Here is a 14,644-nt window from a genome sequence, read left to right on the forward strand (position 1 = left end):
TTCAGCCATAGATTACCGAGTGACTTTGGGACTGGTTTTCTCAGATTAGCCTTTTTGTTGTGGACAAAAAATAGGATGGAGCATAGTGGAGGCCACCTTGATTCTGGAGGAAAGACATAAAATAAATCTAACAAACAGGGTTGTTAGGATTGGTGCATCTGTTGATACAATCCAGAATGGTCTTTCTGTGGTCCTTTGAGTATTGCATTAATCCACCACATAGTACCCACACTACATATATGCTCATAGGCACTTCTGTTGGCTTCTTCACACTGCCTGACCCATCTGATTTCTTGTATTTAAAAAATTAATTAAAATTCTTGGATTTAAAAATAATGAGAGGCTGCAATAGTTTGCTTGACAATTATGTCCACCTTCCCAGAAACAGGACAGAGATAGGCAGAGATAGGAGTGTGCCATAGAGGGAGACCAGTGTGGGTGGTAGGTAGCATTGTAGTAAACTGGTGCTTTGTAAGTGTTTGTGTTTCCACTGAAGCATTTTGTCCATAGTTATTTTGTCAGAGTGTTCACCACATTTGGAATCTGTCTATCACTGTCCTCAAATTGTTATCCCCAGCATAGGAGATAGTTCGATTCATCTACCCTTGATGCTAAAACTTTCATATATTAGTAGCAACAGTAATTCCTTCCCCTCTTATGATTCTTTTATGTATATATTTCACTGTGTAATGATTTCTGCCAGATATTGTTGAACTTCATTTACTCTCAGCCTAATTTCCTGGTCTATTAAGATAATTCTTTTTGGTCAATTCCCTGGACTCATGGATAATGCAAGGGAAAGCAAATTATCTCTAGAGTCCTGAGGACATTTGCCTTTCCTTGCATTTTTCCCATGAACTGAAACATTTATTTATATTGCCCACTCTTAAACTTGATAGGACATTTATTTACCACTGGTTGTAAATTTTGTTTAGTTTTGGGTTTTTCTCAGAAGGATATCCAACTTTCGTGAAGCAAGAACAGACTAAGCATAATCTTTAATGTACTAAAATCCATCAGTTGAATGAAGAATTACCCTCGTTTCGCAAATGTGTTTTCGTGGATGAAAATCCATCAATTGCACGAAGTCTTAGTCAGTTGGAAGATATATGTGGCTGTAGAGGAATTATAAGCAGTGAGGTCACTTATGTGGCCATGAAATGCAAACAATTCTGCATAAAACTTTAATAGGTAGGAAAAAAGCACAGTGATTATTTACATAAGCAGTAATTAAATGGGAGACCATCATCTCAATTCAAGCACAAACAAAATCAAACTTTTTGATGTGATCTATGTGAAATTGTTTATCACCAATAACTTGTGTTCTAGTGCTTCAGGAAATGGGCTCAATTTATGAAAGCATATACTGCAACACTTTTTGATGTGTTTAAAAACTGAGTACTTCCTCAAGTTGAATTTAACTCCTGCTAATGTCATAGACATGTGGATTTCCTGGCAGTTAAAATAATTAATCAATAGAATGGCTTGCCTTCAGAAGTTATGGATACTCCATCACTGGAGGTTTTAAAGAAAAAATTAGACAGTCATTTGTCTGAAATGGTAAATAGTCTCCTGTTTATGCAGGGGGTTGGAAGACCCCCAAGGTCCCTTCCAACTTTGTTATTCTGTTATTGTATTATTCTTTTGTTTATTCCAAAATGCTTTTTCAGCTTCCCAATCTAGCCTATAGTCTTGGTATTTCTAAATAAGCATTAACCAAATATGATCCTGCTTAGCTTCTCATAGCCAAGGTTGGCTATGTCCCACTCCTTGTTGAAGATTTGCTTGATACCTTTTAGATACCCTTTTTTCTGTCAAGAAGTTTTACTAATATATGTATATGTTACGATTTTACAAGTGGAAACCTAATTTAAAAATATTTGTTCTGTCAACCTTAGTGTTCTTGTTCAGGATTCAAATGGCTGGCTACAGGACTCTTACAGTAATGGTTGGAGATGGCAGAGAATACTTTTCCCTCCACCATTCCTGAAAGGTTTCTTGGTATGTACACAATGCAAATAGGCTTACTACTCACCATCCACTTCAAATAAGAGTTGAACTGACTTATAAAATAATACGGAAGTGACTTCCGCCCTCCCCATCCCATAATGCGTATCCTTTTCCATACATGCCAATGTTTGCCTTTCATGCGCTTTAGGTCTCCAGAAGCTGGAGACTTCAGCTTCTATCCGCTCCAACCAGCATGGCAAAATCGGAATTGTAATTGAAAATATCTGAATAAGGTAATAAATTACCTTTCTCTTCTCTAATCAGTTAGAGTTCAGATTAGTTCTATTTCCCACTCTTCCCAATTGTAAATGTTGACTCTTCCCCCAAGATGGCTGCTAAATGGTAGGAACTTTTCTTTTACTTGGTTTGAATGGGAGCACTTAGGAATGAACCAAAACAACTTTCAAGCACCTTTGGCCCATCTGGGAGGGGTCTTGAAGATTCCAGTTCCTGTGGGAATGGTTGAAAAGTCACCTGTCATTCCATTTTCCACATTTTCTTAAGCATGCCTGGGTTTTAACTTCACTTTTTGAAACTTCTGTTTCATTTTATTTTTTATCTTTAAAGGTTGACTAACTAGTTGAATGCTGATTTATTTTAACCCCGTGCTGGACTTTATCTGTTCTTTTCTCTTTGATTTATACTGTTGTTTTGAATAGCTTTTGCTTTTCTGTAAGGAAAACATGGGGTGTTCTTGGGTAGTGAAAGTGTTTTCATTTGATTTACATCTATATTGGACTCTTACTATGAGGTTTTTGCATCTTACTAATTTGGAAAATTTTTGGAGCTTGTTTTTTTTAATTTTTCTTTTAACTTTGGATTGAAATATTCAGAAAATATCTTCCCTGTTTTATCTATTTTTTTTTCACTCTGCGAATTCCTGTGTTCTCTTATCTATTGTTGCTAAATTACACAGAGCAACAATGTATCAGATTACAGGCAAGCAAATGTGGCCAACATTTTAAAAAATATTGTCTGGTAATATGCAATCCATATTTGAAAGCTTTTTAAAAAAGGTTGATGAAATAATAATGGCTGTGGAAAATATTCAGATGTATGTAGCTGTAAATAAATCAGATTCACAAAAGGAATGTGATTTGAAAGCAGCAGATTTGCTGGAAAGAAATATGGATTTTACAGACTTGGATTTTACAGACTTAGAACTGAGTCGATTGCAGATGCCCCCCTAAAATTCAAGCTTCCATTCTTCTACAACAGCAACATTCTGACTTAAGTGGAGAAGTGATAAATCGGCTTTCCCTAAGAAGATTGAAGGAGATTGAGGAATGGATTTATCACATTTAATTGGAAAACAATTTCATCTGGACTTTTTGAGGAGACAGACCAGCTTTGGAGTCTTATTATATTTAACCAGTCAACAATTGATAGGAGATGGAATTAAGAAACAAACTTGGAATATTTGATCCAGGATGAATCATTGTTATCTTTGGGACGATTTGGAATAAATAAAGTGCTGTGGTAAATTTTCTACGAGTTGATTACAATAACAGTTTGTTAACAGAAGATTTTTAAACTTTATCTTGTTTTTTATTATTGTTATGTCATTAATATAGTATATAGATGACAAATTAATAACTTGCAACTGGATTTAGTAGTTTAAAATTTGGAGGATCTTTTTTGCAAGGAGCAGGAAACTAATATATTTGTAATTAATAGTTAACTAGTAGTTAACTAGGGTGGTAGTGGTAATATGTGTATATCCGTTAGTGTTTTTAATGCACTGTTTAAATTATTTGTGTTTTTTCTTTGCTTTTTAAAATTTTGGAGTTTTATATTTGTATTTTAACTTTTTTTAATAAAATAAAAATAGAATTGGAAAAAACCAATTGCAAATGTCAATATGATATACTTCAACAACTTTCAGCTGCAGACTTAGTTCCTAGGATAAGGACTAGATCTAGAAAAGAACAGAGACATTCCCACAATGATAAATTATTATACTTCTTTGTTGTACAAATATATGAAAATGTTGTCTATCCTGGAAGCCCATTAGACATTACATTTTGATGTTTAAAAACACTGCTTTCTCTTTTAATTTACACATTTATACACTTCTGTGTACCATTTTTGGAATTATCCAACTGTGTTCATTGAAAGAATAAAGACGAACACTGATATTAGAAAGAATGGGACAATCCTAAACTCCATTTACCCTCTGTGGGTGAGATAAACTGGAACCAAGTTACCTTACAATAGTTAAACATAATATGACTACTGGCTCAAAGGGAATCTGAATAATCTATTACCTGGCAAGTCAAGTTAACACTAGCTGGGGTAACTAGGGTGGATTGAGGAAGCAAACAAAATCTGAATGTTGCTGACAACTATCTCTTTTCAAAGATCAAGTGGCAGGTGTTGTCTCCTATGAACTTTGTCTTTTAGTGTCCCTTATCCACCTTATCTACTGAAAATCCATATTTCTCTTTACACAAATTCCAGTATGAATATGTCTACAGCTAATGAATACTGACAATAGTCTTAAATGTGGGGCTATTGCATTCTGAAATAATGACAGAATGAAATTTGAAATACATTATTGTGACAGTCTTCCCATTAATACATTTTATTTATTTTTCACATTCTCTCAAAGAGGGACTCTGGGCAGTGTACAATAAAATGTTAAAATATAAAACAGTATATATTGTTGTTTTAACTATTCAATTGAGTCTGATTCTTGGCAACTTTATAGGCAAGTGTTCTCCATGCTACCTCATCAAGCACAGCTTCTTTCAGAAATTGGATGTTCATCTTTGTGCCAGCTTTGATGTTGTCAAGTCAGTGTACCCCTTCTTGTTCCTAGCATCAGTGACCTATCCAATGAATTAGCACATATGACATAGCCAAAACAAACCAGATGTAGATTGTGATTTGGGCTTCTAAAATTTAAAAGCAAGAGATTAACATTAGTTAAAAGGTGATGGGTGGGCTTTCAGGGGAGCAATCAGTCCCATTGATGAGTGCTCCCCTGGGCTCCCTACGTGATGCCACAGAACCAGGGGTGAAATCAAGCAAGTTCTGGCAGGTTCTGGAGAACTGGTAGTGGAAATTTTGAGCAGTTCAGAGAACTGGCAAATACCACCTCTGGCTGGCCCCATGAGTGGGGAGGGAATGGGGATTTTCCAATATCCTTCCCCCAGGAGTGGGGAGGGAATGGGGATTTTGCAGTATCCTTCCCCTGGAGTGGGGTGGGAATGGAGAGTTTGCAATATCCTTTCCCCAGGAGTGGGGAGGGAAGGGGGATTTTGCAATACCCTTCCCCCAGGAGTGGGGAGGGAATGAAGATTTTTCAGTATCCTTCCCCTGCCACGCCCCCCAAGCCACACACCCAAGCCACAACACGCCCACCAAGCCACGCCCACAGAACCGGTAGTAAAAAAAATTTGGATTTCACTACTGCACAGAACCATGTCTTAACTCCTTTTTGGAAGGCCGGGGTAGTGGGGGCCTGTTTCACTACTGGGGAAAGAATGTTCCTTAGGGTTGGATAAGAGCAGAGAAAGCTTTCTTCCTAGACTCCACCAGTCAGAATTCCTTAATTGACGGGGTCTGCAATATTTATATTTCACATTTCTAAACTGCTCACCTCCCTCAAAGACATATCTTCCCTGCCTGATTGGGTGGGATAGACTGAGGTAATGGGACAAAGACCCATAACCTGCATGTTTTCTTGTACCTTTCTTCATGACAGGCATATATATCAACATTTATTTATTTGGTTGTTAATTAAATTTTTATGCTGCATTTATTTTTTTTTATAAATAACTCAAGACAGCAAACATACCTAATATTCCTTACTCCTGCTATAATTCTCCACCATCTGCATCTGTAAATGTTCTAGTTGATTGGGCTGCACGTCTCCATCTTCAATGTCTTATTATATTGTTGATTCCAATGTTGGGCCTCCAGTGCTGCTCATTTGTACAAACTGTGTTTGTATTGCTTAAAGGAGATGTTAGGAATAAACAAAGAATTTTCTTTTCATAACTCTATTCACCTGTTTCCTGTAATATTATGTTTACCAAATCCAGATCTTCCTGTAGTTCCTGTAATAGAGAATTTTTTCCCCATCTTTTGCATTCTAATGACTCATTAGTAGTACTTTGTCTTTCTTAACATTGCATTTAGCGCTAGTAATTTGCAATAGAATTCCTTGATGGTTTCCACCATTGTCTCTATAGTAGGCTCATACATTTATATAATATTGATGTTCAACTGGCTATCCAGTAATTTTGATAGAGATGAATGTGTCATTTATGTCCATGTACCTACCCTGTTTTCCCCAAAATAAGACATCCCCTGATAATAAGCCCGATCGGGCTTTGGAGCACATGGCAATAAGGCCAAGCGCTTATTTCAGCATTCAAAAAAATATAAGACAGGGTCTTATTTTCGGGAAAACATGATAAACTCTATTGAATAGAGAGTATCATTGTCATTCCGTTGTATGATCTTACTATCTAATCATCTGATCCATTTGTTCCTAAAACATATAGTTAAGTATGTTTCATTTTTGATTGGACCCTTTCAAGTTTTTCTTAGGATCCTGTTTCTCACTAACCATGCCCCAGTTGCAGATGTCTTTGTAAAACAAGGAACTTCTCTTTTAATACTGGCACTGTGAGCGATCAGACTTTCTTTCAGCTTTATTCTGGTCTTGTCATCATCTCCAAATCTTCTCATGAGCATTTGATGTTCTTCCCCAGTAACCATGATGAGATAGCCCATGTTAACCCATTTTAATCCATGTTTTTATTATGCATTGATGACTTGACTTGCAGCTGGCTGCAGGCAGATTTAATTAGATACTGTATTTGCAGTCCTAGTTGAAGACAACCATTTGGCTATCCAGTTCTTGAATCATGTTCCTGCTTCTTGTTGGTGATTCTTGACTCTTGAACTGACTGACTACATGATTTGGCATCTTATAATTCTTGGAACATTTTGGATGATGGATTGTGTTTAGTTCCTTTCAGGCAAACTGTCTTTATTAGACATTAGAATCACATTCCTGTCTGCTGTTATCTGCCTAAACTGCAGTAAATATTCTTCTAAAATACTGTGTTTGTGTGTGTGCACATCAGTAATCTTGAAACAGAATATTATGTTTTGGAATTAAAAGACTCAGCCATCAATTTTTATGCATGCCAGAATGCCCCTTACCATTATCGGGGAGAGATCTGCTGTGCAAAATGTGAGCAGATTTAACATTTGATGAGAATAAAATGACACTGGCTGTGCCAGTGGGTCAGGGATGGAGGGTGCAAGTGGCTCTTTTGCAATTGCTCAAGTTACAAATAAAACAGACATATTGGATGCTATGGTTCCTTGGAGGTGGGTGAATGAAAAGTCAGGAAGAGCGAAGTATGTGATCCCAGTTCAAGTAGATTTCCAACTTGAAATAGGAAACAAGGAAGGGACTTCAGTTGAGAGGTTTACCACTTACAGGTTAATCTGGAAGTTTAAATTGGCTTTCAACACTCCAGTATTACCAGTAAAGAAACTCCACTTCACTGAATATTACTGTATGCAGGATTTAAAAGCAGTAAATCAGATTATAATTTTTCCAGTTACTTTCCAATTAAACAGAAGTTGATGTCTTGTCTTGCCCTGGGTTTGCCTGACTTGACAAAGCCTTTTCAGCTGTTTGTATATAAACAAAGGCGGGTGACTGCTGAAATACTAACATCAATGCTGAGCAGGTGGCAATGCCCTATGGCATATTTTTCCAAAAAAGGTGGACCCAGAAGCAGCAAGATTGCCAGCTTGCCTACAAGCTGCTGCTGACATGGGTATTCTGGTAAAAGCTGCAGAAAAATTAACTCTTCTCCAGCAAATGATTGTATGTGTGCCACATTCTGTATTCACAATGTTGGAACAGAAAGGAAGTTCCTGGTTTACTCCAAGCAGGATGACCAATTAGCAGACAATATTCCTGGACAATTCTATTATCACCTGGCCAGTACTACAACACTTAATCCAGCAAACCTCCTGGCACAAAATGAACAGGAAGAATTTTAACATGACTGTGTACATTTGTTCATTTATTTATTGGTTCGATTTATATGCCACCCTTCTCCGGAGACTCAGGGCAGCTTACAATGCTTTTTTTTTTTTAATTTGATTTATATGCCGCCCTTCTCCGTAGACTCAGGGCGGCTTACAATGCATTAAGCAATAGCCTTCATACTTTTGTATATTTATACAAAGACAGCTTATTGCCCCCACAAACCGGGTCCTCATTTTACCTACTTCGAAAGGATGGAAGGCTGAGTCAACCTTGAGCCTGGGGAGATTTGAACTTGCAGTAATTGCAGGCAGCTGGTGCTACTTAACAGCACTTTAATCTGCTGCGCCACCAAGGCTCTTACATGTGATTGAAATTACGTACTCCAGCTGCCCTGCTCTGAAAGGTGACCAATTACTCAATGAAGAGCTGGAGTACTTTGTGCATGGCAACAGCACTATATAATCTAGGGAGGAGGAGAGCAGGGTATGTAGTGGTCACAAAGAGAGAGAGAGAGAGGGAGGGAGGCAGGGAGGGAGGGAGGGAGAGAGAGAGAGAGGGAGGGAGAGAGGGAGGGAGAGAGAGAGGGAGAGAGAGAGGGAGAGAGAGAGAGAGGGAGAGGGAGAGGGAGAGAGAGAGGGAGGGAGGGAGAGAGAGAGAGAGAGAGAGAGAGAGTGAGAGTGAGAGAGAGAGTGAGTGAGTGAGAGTGAGAGAGAGTGTTGTGGGGGGTAGTAGAAGCCAACCCTCTATCCCCTGACACCTCAGGTCAAAAAGCAGAACTGTTTGCAAAGTTTCATGCTCTCATAGTGTAGCCTCTGATAAGACTGTCAACATTTATACAAATTCTGGTATGAATTTTGGAGTATTGCATGCACATTGAGCTTTGTGCAAAGAGAGGGCATTGATGACTCAAGCTGGCAGTGGTATGAAACATGTAGAAGAAATGTTGATGCTTCTGGAAGTTATAACCTACCAAAAACAAACAGCTGTTCATAAGTGATCCCATCCATAAAGGCTGGTGAGATAGCTAAGGTAGTTGCCTCAAAAGACATTTCTAAACTCAAGACTGAAATGTTGTAGACTCAAGCTACTTTACTGGATCAGCCACAGTACACTGAAAAGCAACAAGCTGGAGCAGGAAGGCTCTCTAGTGTCCTGATGGTTGGCTAAAGAGTTATTCAAGAAAAATTGTGGTGCCATAGGTTCTCATATGACAAATGATACAGGACCTTCATCACTCTGATCATCAAAGTGCAACTGTAATGGGGGGGGGGTTACCTGGATAGTAAACCTATCCAGACAAATTGTGATTCTCGGACTACATCCGGAAGCTGAATGGGTGGAGGCGCAATGTGAAATCTGCTTAAAGAATAATCCAAAAATTGTAAGGAAAAGTTCACTGGGTTTGCAATTTCAAGGAGCAGGATCTGGGAATGCCTAGCAAGTGAACTTTACAGAATTATCTAGCACACAAAGATATTGATACCTGCTTGTTTTGTGGATATGTTTTCAGGACAGCCCAAAGCCTCTCCCTGCAGGAACAACAAAGCTAGAGAAGTGGCCATGCAGAAATCATTCTAAGGTCCCAAATGCCTCGAACAATAGCATCAGTTTACAGGCCACATTTCATTTCCCAAGTGACCCTGCAAGCGTCAAAGGGCTTGCAGATCAGCTGGAAGCTACATTCTGTTGGGGGGGGGACCCTACAGCAGTGAGCAGATTGAATAGATGAACCAGACCTTTAAATGCCATTTGTCCAAGCTCTGTCAAGAAGCCCAATTAAAATGGCCACAGGCTCTACTGTTAGCCCTGATGAAAATTAGGGTATCACGTAGAGGTAAACTAGGAATTAGTCCTTTTGATATTCTAAATGGAAAAGCCTATCCGGTGGCTTCATTAGGTACTCAAATGTCTTGTGGGAAATGAAATGCTTAAACAGTGTATGATTCACTGACAACCCATGCATCCTTAAAACTAGCAGGAGTCAAGCTGTGGATCCACAACACCAGTAAGATGGACAGCAGAGCCAGACACTCCACCAGGAGAAAATGTCCAAAAACAATGGACAGTTGAACTTGTGGGGTACTTGAAGTTTCTGTTTAACCAACTAGTGTATGGGCAGTGGTCAAGGGCCTTACCCATATTTTATGGTAGTATAATACATCTTTTTCAGCCTTCTTTGTATATAGAAGAAAGAACGTGTATTACAGGTTTATTGAGATTTAGTTATTAAATAGTTTATAGAATATTTTGGTATTTAGTCTTTGAAATTAGGCAAACCCCTTTAGACAGATTAATGGGAGAAGGACTAAAATACCAGATTCAAGTTTTGGGCTTCATCAAGTTTTAGGCTTCATCAACCACTCTCATTAAAGATAGTGTTTTCCTGTGCGCTGCTCCCACTATCCATGGATGGGTTAATGCTTCAGCCTTTGGCAAACAACTGAGTGTTCTTTTAAGACAAAAAACCCCCCAAGGGACTTCCCCTTTTCCCCTCTGTCTAGCCACACCCCCAGTCCCATGATACCCCAGTCTTCGCTCAGTTGTTTGGCAACGCTGAAGTGTTCTCCGGGAGCTCCTGCCTTTGAGGTATTGTTCTCTTATTTTCTGTGTGTTTTCTTTCAGTTTCTTTTCACCCTCCCTCAGGGACGCTTAGGATTTTATTTTATTTTTGAGTATCTCTTTTCCCCGGGGTTTCTTTTTGTTGAATTTTTTGACTTTCTTTTGAACCGCCGCTTGCAGCGGCAGCGCTGATCAGCTGGGCGCCGGATCGGAAAGCCGAGCCGCCCACGCTTCGCATTTACACTCGGCGCCAAGTTCAAATCTGCTAGAAGCCTCGCCGAAGCAGCCAGCAGCCGCGCGGGGCGAAGAGAAGGGCGAGCGGCTCGGATTCACGCCGCTCGCGCCGAACGGGGCAACGTGCAGCCGCAGTTCACCTGGCTAGCCCTGCCAGCCGCCGCCGCGCTACAGGAAGGCCCCGTTTCAAGCAGCAAGAAGGCACGGCAGCTGGCTGGACCCTCGGGCCTCCAGCATAAGACCGTCGCCGGCGGAGGGCAACCGAGCCCAGCACCACGTGGCGCCCGCCATCTTGGAATCCATGCGGGCCGCCATCTTGGGGCAGAGGCTTCCAACGGCGCATAGAGGCTCTGCCACGCTCTCCCTCTAGGGCGGTACTGCCACATTAAAGGTTAGCTGGTGAGACCTTCGGGCTCTCAGCTGCCTTCTCTCGACTTACGGGGCGGAGCGGTCAAGCCTCACCAGTAACAACGTCTGACGTGGAGATTGCTGGCACGAGTGGAAAGGGGGGGGTCTTGCTCTCAACAACTCGCCATATCTGACCCCCCTTTCTCCTCAGACTCAGAACTGGATTTGAGCCCACCTCGCAAGGGGGCCAAGTCCTCCAGGAAGAGTGCCCGGAAGCGGTCTGAAGGTACCGACCGCAAATCCAAATCCGGAAGGGGCTGACCTTCCAAGACAAGGATGCTCAAAGACGCCATCAAGCGCTTGAGAGGCAGTGCGCTAAGGCCCAAAGGGCACTGGAGTTGTCACCCACCAGGGGGCCAAGACCAGAGAGCACGGCGCCTCCCATGCCTAGGGAGTCAGACCCAGCACTGGCCACCTGGACAGAGTTGGCCCAGACCCCGGCGACCCCGACCATAACAGAGAGAGGGACCCAGCAGGATGGAACTCCCACCCCCACACGGAATGGACCGGCACCCTTCTCTCTGACAGGTCCGTCCCGCGGCCCAAGTCCGGGCACAGGAGCGCAAGGGGCACTGCCACCGCCCGCACAGCTGGATTTCCAAGCCATGTTCTCCACGGCATTGTCATCCTTCCTAGCCGCCAGTTGGCAGCAGGCGGTACCACCTCCTCAGCCGGCACAGGTCCAGGGACCACACCAACAGGTCCAGAACAAGACCCGCGCTCCCCCAGCACTAGAATCCTCCAAGGAGTCAGACCAAGCAGACGAGGCCCCTGAGGACGTCGAGTTCTCAGAAGACGAAGGGCTCAACCCGGACACACCAGCCTTCACCGGGCTCTTTTGACCGTCACTATTTAGGTCGCTCCTCCACAAGGCGAGACTCACAACTAACCTGGGAGTACCGGGGGAGGTAAAACCAACTCCTCCTTCTACAATGGGGCCCCACAATGCCCTCTTCAAGTCGTCCAAACAAGAGAAGGACTGCATCCCCTATCCTCAACTATTTACTGATGTCATCCAAAACGCCTGGGGGCAACCAGCCTCTCAAACCACACCGAGTAGCCTAGACAAGAAACTTTACTGCTCGGCCCCTGAACTAGAGGACCTGCTACTCCTCCCGACTGTGGACCAGCCGGTCGCAGCGCTCTCATCCCCATCATTAGTTTCCACAGAGGCACTGGATGGGCTCAAAGCAGAGGAGAAGAGGATGGAGTGGGCCTTCCGTAAGGCACATCAGGCAGTGGCCTGGGTGATCAGAACATCCACAGCCACGTCCTTTTTCAATAGAGCAGCCCTCATCTGGCTGCGCCAGATGCAAGAAAGGCTCCCTCCAGAGGACACCAGGCTGCATCAAGACATCAATAAGATTATAGCAGCCACCGAGTACGCTTCTGATGCCTCCCTGAACTCGGCAAAGTTTGCCTCAAGGGCCCTAGCCTCCACCGTTACGGCTAGGAGGCTCTTCTGGCTCCGCCCCTGGAAAGTGGACCTCAAAGCTAAATGGAAGTTGGCCACGGCTCCCTACAAGGCTCCAAACCTCTTTGGAGCAGCCCTGGATCCTGTCCTAGTCGAGGACAAGGACAAGAGGAAGATATTGCCATCGTCCTACCGCCACCACGAGCAGAGGTACTCACCATATCCGGTCCAACAGCCCTTTCGCCCCGGCTCAGGGCCCAGGGGGTCCTTCTCACAACGCTCCAATTACCTGGGAGGCGACAGATCACAAGACAGACAACACCCCTGAGACCGGGGCAGGAATCAGCAATCCAGGAGACCCTTCCGGGGGGCTGGCTTCAAACCCACCAGGAGGGGCAAGTGACTCCAGGACCGAGGGGCCCATAGGGGGAAGACTGCTCCTCTTCCACCAACAATGGACCTGGTCGACATCGGACTCGTGGGTAAGGTGCACCATCTCATTTGGACTATCAATAGAATTTGCAGGTGCGCCACCTTAGCACTTCGTGCGGTGCCCTGTCCCACAGTCCTCCGAGCTGCAGGCCCTAATGTTACAAGAACTGACCCACCTCCAGGAGGCCAGAGCTATAGAGACAGTACCACCGGCCCACCAGGGCTCCGGGTTCTACTCAAGCCTATTCCTCGTCCCCAAGAACTCGGGGGGGATGGAGGGCCATCCTGAACCTGAAAAAGCTGAATCTGTTCGTGTGATACTACAAGTTCAAAATGCACTCACTACAGTCAATCCTAACGGGGGTGAGACGGGGGGACCTCCTCCAGTCAGTCGATCTTCGGGAGGCCTACCTTCACGTCCCCATTCACCCAGACCACAGACAGTTCCTGAGGTTCGAGTACGGTGGTCAGCACTTTCAGTACCGGGCTATGCCCTTCGGACTGTTGTCGGCACCCCGCACCTTCACCAAACTGGTGGCGGTGGTGGCAGCCAATCTTTGAGCCATCCCGGTCCAAGTCCTCTGCTACTTAGATGACATCTTGATACTCTCGTCAACTCACGACCAGGCAGTCAGGGACCGTCACCTAGTCCTCGAGACGTTCCAAACCCACGGGTTCACAATCAACCTCGAGAAAAGTCACCTCCATCCCTCCACTCAGATCTTACACCTGGGGGCTGTGATAGATTCCACCAGAGGTCAGGTCTTCCTATCGCCGGACAGGGTCCAGAGTCTCCAGCAACTGGCCCTCCGAATCCGGACAGGGAGGAAGGCCACTCTCCTACAACTATCATGCCTGCTGGGGAAAATAGTTTCCTGTTTCGGCATCGTTCCGTGGGCACGCAAACACTCGAGGGCCCTCCAAAGGTTCCTGCTCCCCTTCCAACGCTCGGGGAGGGCAAACTCGAAGTGCAAAGTTCCCCTCACTCCCAAGGTGAGACTCTCCCTCAAATGGTGGACATCCAGCGCACTCTCCAAGGGTTCAGAGTTCCTAGACCCGGTCAGACTGATCCTCACCACGGATGCAAGTCTTCGGGGGTGGGGAGCACACCTGCACAACGGGGTGGCACAGGGCCAGTGGTCCAGGTCCGAACAACGCAACAGCATCAACCTGCTGGAACTCCGGGCGATCAGATTGGCCCTGCGCCACTTCCAGGCCACGGTGCAGGGCCGGCACGTGCTGGTCCTGACGGACAACATCTTGGCCAAGGCGCACGTGAACAGAGAGGGAGGCATGAGATCTCGCACCCTGATGCTGGAATCAGAGGCCCTGTTCGAGTGGGTGGAGAAACACCTGCTTAAAGCAGACCACATTTCAGGGTTGGCCAACGCAAGAGCAGACTGGCTCAGTCGAACAATGATAGATCAGGCGGAATGGCAGCTCCACCCCCGCCTCTTCAGCAAGCTCATCGCCAGGTTCAGGAGACCAGTGGTGGACCTGTTTGCGTCTCCAACCAACGCCCAGCTCCCTTGATTCATGTCACGCTACCCGACACCACA

At 44.0% G+C, this 14,644-nt stretch overlaps 1 protein-coding gene across 3 annotated transcripts in view; it reads left to right on the forward strand.

Moving 5' to 3' along the window:
• Positions 1-14,644, forward strand: part of RBPMS (RNA binding protein, mRNA processing factor) — a 117,070-nt gene that overhangs the window by 6,284 nt on the left and 96,142 nt on the right. The window lies entirely within an intron of this gene.

Source organism: Pituophis catenifer, unplaced genomic scaffold (assembly GCF_029215685.1).
Source record: "Pituophis catenifer annectens isolate HBS135680 unplaced genomic scaffold, rPitCat1.0.hap2 SCAF_2, whole genome shotgun sequence".
NCBI lineage: Eukaryota > Metazoa > Chordata > Lepidosauria > Squamata > Colubridae > Pituophis > Pituophis catenifer.